Raw genomic sequence first — 6,692 nt, 5'->3', positions numbered from 1 at the left:
AGCAAGTGTCCCTGGCTATTAAAAATAAAGCTGCTATGAACATACTTGATCCAGTGTCCCTGTGGTATAGTGGGGCTTCTTTTGGTCATATGCCCAGGAGTAGTATAGCTGGTTCTTGGGGTAGAACTATTCCCAGGTTTCTGAGAAACTGCCAAATTCATTTCCGAAGTGGTTGTACAAGTTTTCACTCCCACCAGCAATGGAGGGGTGTTCTCCTTGCTCCACAAATTTGCCTCAAGCTGTCACTTGAGTTTTTGATCTTAGCCATAATGATGCATGTAAGGTGGAAGCTCAGCATTTCCCTGATGACTAAGGATACTGAACATTTAGTTAAGTGCCTCTCAGCCATTAGAGCATCCTCTGTTGGAAATTCTATTTAGCTCTGTACCTCATTTTTAAAAGGGCTTCTCACCATTTTAAAATTAATTTATTAACATCCCAATAATTCCCTCCCAGTCCCCCATCACAGGGTCCCTTCCCCCATTCCTCCTTTTCCTCTGAGAGGGTGCCCCCCCCCAGTATCCCTAACTCTGGTTCATCAAGTCTCTGTATGGTTAGGTGCATCCTCTCACATTGAGGCCAGACAAGGCAGCCCTGTTGGCAAAAGGATTCCACAAACAGGCAACAGCTTTATGGATAGCCCTGCTCCAGTTGTTGGGGGACCCACATGAAGACTGAAGCTGCACATCTGCTTCATATGTGTTGGAGGCCTCAGTCCAGCCCAGGTATACTCTTTAGTTGGTGGATCAGTCTCTGAGAGCTCCAAGGGTCCAGGTTAGTTGACTCTGTTGGTCTTCATGTGGAGTTCCCATCCCCCTCGGAACCTTCAATCCTTCCTTCAACTCTTCCCTAAGAGTCACCAAATTCTGTCCAATGTTTGGCTGTGGGTCTCTGAATCTGTTTCAGTCAGTTACTGGGTGGAGGACAGTTCAGCTAGACTCCTGTCTGCAGGCATAACATAGTATCATTACTAGTGTCAGGGATTGGTGCTCGCCCATGGGATGACTGTAAGTTGGGCTGGTTATTGGTTGGCCATTCCTTTGGCCTCTGCTCCATCTTTGTCTCTGTATTTTTTGTAGACAGGACAAATTTGGGGTCAAAAGTTTTGGCTGGGCAGTGGTGGCTTATACATTTAATCCCAGCACTTGGGCAGCAGAGGCAGGCAGATTTCTGAATTCAAAGCCAGCCTGGTCTACAGAGTAAGTTCCAGGACAGCCAGGGCTACACAGAGAAACCCTGTTTCCAAAAACAAAAAACAAAAACAAAAACAAACAAAAAAGTTTTGTAGGTAAGTTGGTGTCCTTATTCCTCTGCTGGTGATCCTGCCTGGCTACAGGAGGTGGACTCTTTAGGTTCTGTATCCCTACTGTTATTAGTCTCAGCCAAGGTTACCGTATTGACTCCTGAGAGCCTCCCTCCCCCATCCCAGGTCTCTGTGACTTCCTAGAGATTACCCCCCCACACACTCTCCTACCCCCAGCAACTATAGATTTCCATTAATTTTCCTCTCCCTCTGACCCTCTCTTCTGTCTCTCAACATACCTGATCCTGACCCCCAAATTCCCCTTCCCATCCCCTCTCCCACTCAGTTCCCTCCTTATATTCTACCTCCTATGACTATTTTATTCCCCCTTCTAAGTGAGATTCAGGCATCCTCTCTTGGGCCTTTCTTCTTGTTTATCTTCTTTGGGTCTGTGGAGTATAATGTGGGTATCCTATCCTATACTTCATGGCTAATATATACTTTTTAGTGAATACATACCATGCATGTTCTTTTGGGTCTAGGTTACCTCACTCAGAATATTTTCTAGTTCTATCCATTTGCCTGCAAAATTTATGATGTTCTTGTTTTTAGTTTTAGCTGAATAGTAGACAGATGCAGATGTTCACAGCCAACCATTGGACTGATCCAGGAACCCAATGGAAAAGTTAGGGGAAGGATTGAAGGAACTGAAGGGGAAGGCAACCCCATAGGAAGAACAACAGCAGTATCAACTAAGCAGACTCTTCAGAGCTCCCAGGGACTAAGCTATCAACCAAAGAATATGCACTGACTGACCAGTCTGTGGCCCCTGCTACATATGTAGCAGAGGACTGCCTTGTCTGGCTTTAGTGGGAGGGGGTGCACTTGGTCCTGTGCAGGCTTAATGCCCCAGAAAAGGGGGATGCTAGGGGAGTGACTTGGGAGTGGGTTAGTGAGTGGGGGAGCACCCTTTTAGAGGCAAAGGGAAGGGGGAAGGGTTGGGGTGCATTGAGGAGGGTTCCAGGAAGGAGGACAACATTTGAAATGTAAATAAATAAAATGGTTATTTAAAAAAAGAACTCATTTTCTTTATCCATTCTTTGGCTGAGGGATATCTGGGTTTCCAGTTTCTAGCTATTATGAATAAAACTGCTATGAACATAGTAGAGCATGTGTCCTTATGGTATAGTGGAACGTATTTTAGATATATGCCCAAGAGCAGTATAGCTATGTCTTTACATATAACTATTGGCATTTCTTTTGAGAAACCCCCTGATTAATTTCCAGAGTGGTTGTACCAGTTTGCAGTACAGCCAGCAATGGTGTGGTCCCGTTTCTCCACATCCTCCCCAGCATGTACTGTTGCTTGAGTTTTTGATCTTAGCCATTCTGACTGGTGTGAGGTGAAGTCTCAGGGTCGTTTTGATTTGCATTTCCCTGATGACTAAGAATGTTGAACATTTCTTTAAGTGCTTCTTGGCCATTCAAGATTCCTCTGTTGAGAATTCTGTGTTTAGCTCTGTACCACATTTTTAAAATTGGGTTTTGTTTTAGTTTTTGTTGTTGTTGTTTTTTTCTTTGTTTTGTTTTTGGTTTTTATAATCTAACTTATTGAGTTCTTTATATATTTTGTATATTAGCCCTCTATTGGATGTCGGGTTAGTGAAGATCTTTTTCTAATTTGTAGGCTGCTGTTACAGAAGCCTTACAGAAGCTTTGAAATTTCAAGGGGTCCCATTTATCAATTGTTGATCTTAGAGCCTGAGCCATTAGTGTAATGTTCAGGAAATTTCTCCCTGTGCCAATGAGTTCAAGGCTCTTTCCCACTTTCTCTTCTATTAGTTTCAGTGTATCTGGTTTTATGTTGAGGTCCTTGATCCACTTGGACTTGAGCTTTGTGCAAGGTGATAAATTTTTATATACAAGCTGGTAGGCATAGAGTGAAATTTCTATGCAATCCAGGCAGAAGGGAACTTAGATTTGTAGGTCCAAATATTTTACTTCTGCAATATTCTATTATTTCAAGTTATCCTAGACTCAGTGACATGGCAGGAAGATTCTACCTCTTGCTTGCAAAGTAGGTGTTAACAAAAGTTCATATTTGTACGTTATCTGCCTAAGGTAAGGACCTTGGCTTCTATTCCAAGTACATTTATATATATATATATATATATATATATATATATATATATATATATATATATAGTGTTTTAATAAGTACGGTCACATGATGATCACATGTGAACTTTTATAAATAAAATATTTTAATTCATTATTTGAGAATTTACTAATGCATGAAATAGGTTTGATTATGTTTACCCCCACTCTTCCCCAAGCTGTTCCCAGATCCTCTACATCACTTCCTCTTCCAACTTTCCCAATTCCTAGCCCCATCTTCCTTTCAAGTTTGTGTCCTTAAAAAAATTTTTTTTTTACCAAGCCCCATTTTTATGGGAGTGGGGACATCCATTAGAGCATTGTAGATCTACATAGAATCACACATTTCAAGATATGATAAAATTTATAAAACTATATATATAAACTATAAATATAAATTTGTTTACAGAATAGAATATAAAATGGGGAGGAGGTTGAGGTGAGTGGACAAAAGACCATCTAGAAAAAATTTCAAGGGTCCAGGCTAGACTTGATGGCAAAATGGTTGCAGTGTTAATAGGAAAAATTAGAGGAAAACATTTAGGAAGTTAAATCATTAGTTTTACTTCAGTGCAAGGAATGAAAAACAATACTTTATCTTTTGCATGCATTTTATTTTCCCTTATACTCATTCTGTTATTCATGCATGTGTTGAAAAACATTAGTTGGACATTGCTTTGATTGGTGTTATCTTTTAAGAATTGTTCTGGGTACAATGAGTCACACCAAACAGTATTTTCTCCCAGAGAGCTGAGTCCAATGGTAAGACTTAGTCACATTTTACAACTATGAGCCAATAGCAGTGTTTTTCATGTATGAATATGTACCCTTTACTGACAGACTCACTTGATATATTTAAGAGCCTTTGGCCTTTGTACATCTGTTTATTCAATAAGTAGTTTCAGTGGAGACACTGGGCCATTGGTATGTAGTGAGGAGTGTCACTACTCAACACTGGCAAGTCCAAATGATTTAGGTTTCTTAGACTCTTCATTGCTCATAGACAACCTCAAATTAAAATTCCCAGAGTGCCTCTGAATAATCTCAATGATGTTTCTTTGACTATTACAGATATTTTGAGCCTCATTGTTTGATTTAATCATCACCTCCAACTCTCCATGCTTTCCTTTGATCTCAGACGCCAGATTCCTGAAAAAAAGCTCTTGTTCAGGCCATTGCCATGATCCACAGGGTACAGGAAGGTGCCCTCTTTCCCTTTTTATTTTTCCACACATATGTGTGCATGCATGCGTGTGTGTGTGTGTGTGTGTGTGTGTGTGTGTGTGCGTATGTGTGTATATGTGTGTGTATAGAAGCCAGAAGAGAATGTTGGGTTTCCTCGGGCGTTGTTTACAGAACTTATGAGATATCATCTCTCACTGTCTTGGAGCTTACTCATACATTAAGCTGGCTTTCAGCAAGCTTGGAGATCTTCCTATCTCTGCCTCCTCAGGGTTGGGCTTAAAAGGTTATACCACCAAGCATGGAATTTTGCAAAGTGTGGGCACTGCAGCGTAAACTGAGGTCCCTTTGCTTGCATAGCAAGAGCTTTTACTGACTGAGAAGTCTCCCTGCCTTCTGTTTCTACTTCTTTATTCCATTAATCTACAGTATTTCATATCTTGAGAAAAGAACAAATAGTTGATTTAAGATCATTTTTCGTGGCCTCCTAGTGAGAATGTTCCCCCTTTTTAGGAGGCATGGACCCTAGCTGACCCAGTTGTTTGCAGTCCTGTTTACTAACCTTTCTCATTGTCTCTACTCAGCTCTCCTCTCCTTCCTTCTCTAATACACTTAAACTAGAGAGTTAGAAATTAAGCCTTGGTGGTGCAGTTAAGTAACTAGCAGCTCCAGGTATAGTCAACCCAGTGACTCTAGGGGGAAATAATTTTTTAGTAGATTTTTCTTTCATTTTTAAAGAAGTTGGTACAGCACATTTCATTTCGCATGTCACAAATTTGCATCTTTAAAAGCTGGAAAATGTCAACACTTCAGAAAAGTATAGCGCAAAATGTCTGGATGTCTGCCTGCTCAGAGTAGTTGTCTCAGAGAACATTGATATTCTGGACAAGGTCAGCGTTAGATTCAGAGTTCAGACCCAACGTAGGGGGCATCTTCAATCTTCTTAAGTCTATATATCATAAAACCCTGGCAGCACATACCCTGAATTAGGGGGCTGGTACAGCTAGAAACTTGTTTCAACAGACAGTCAACAGTGTTTCACTGTTTCACTGGTCAGGAGCTTAGCTTCCCACTGTGGTCTAACACCTTCCCCAAGGCCTTTTTCTCTAGTGCAGGAGTGTTGGGTTAGGAGTCTGCATTCCACAAGTATTTCCTGAGGGCCTCTCTTTCAGGCCCCTCTCAACATGTGCATTCATGGCCAGGCAGTTTATCCTGCCTGCCACCTTGGGCTGATGAAAATGTTACTTTGAATTATGGCTTGAGCACTTCCTTAGAAGGTCCCGGACCCCAAGTGAGTTCTATCCCTAAGTTTCCTTCATGGAAAGGTTTTCATTGTTTATAGTCTGTGATTTTGGCTGGCAGCCAATGCTGTAGCCAACAGGAATGCTTTCTCAGTGGGATTGCTCCTGCAGACACCATCATGATAAATATGCAATGTTTTATCAGTCTATTCACCTTTACAGAAATGCTTTCTTTGAGGGGATGGTGGTGTGGTTTTCAAATTTATGCTTGTCCTATGCTCTTAATAGTCAGTCATGTTTTCATTTCATTATCATGAGATTAGTGTGCAACTTCTTTTTGGTTTCTAAGGCAAGATGAAGAAAGAAATGCAGGTATTTTTGTGTTGTGCACAGCTAGCTTTCTACTAGAAGTCCTTTGATTTCTGAATGATGGAATAATTTCAGTAGGAATTACTTGTACAAAAACCACATTACTAGTACAAAAACCACAAAACCGTCTATGGGGTGAAAAATTGGTAGCTGACAAAAGGGTGGTTATTTGACTTTGATAATGTCTTCCTTTTAACAGAGGGAAGTAGCAAAACTCTTGACATTTTTGGAGACAGCAGAAGTGATGCTGGTTAACAGAAAGTAGTCATTGCATTGTTGCAAATGGGGGAAGATGAAATAAGGTCAACCAAGGTCACCAGGCACTAGTTAGAGGTGATGTCTGGTAGTAGATAGCATTTATCAGGAACATTGCTTGGTTAGGTTACCACATTATAATGAGAGGAATTATTTAAAACTATTGGTGTTCTGAGGCAAACTGTCATTAAATAACTTTAGCTTGCCTGATACTTGTTTGGTAGCTCAGGATGTCCTTAAACTAA

The sequence above is a fragment of the Mus pahari genome, chromosome X (assembly GCF_900095145.1).
Source record: "Mus pahari chromosome X, PAHARI_EIJ_v1.1, whole genome shotgun sequence".
Classification (NCBI taxonomy): Eukaryota; Metazoa; Chordata; class Mammalia; order Rodentia; family Muridae; genus Mus; species Mus pahari.
The sequence above is the reverse complement of the archived record's forward strand: the minus strand, read 5'-3'. Positions refer to the sequence as shown.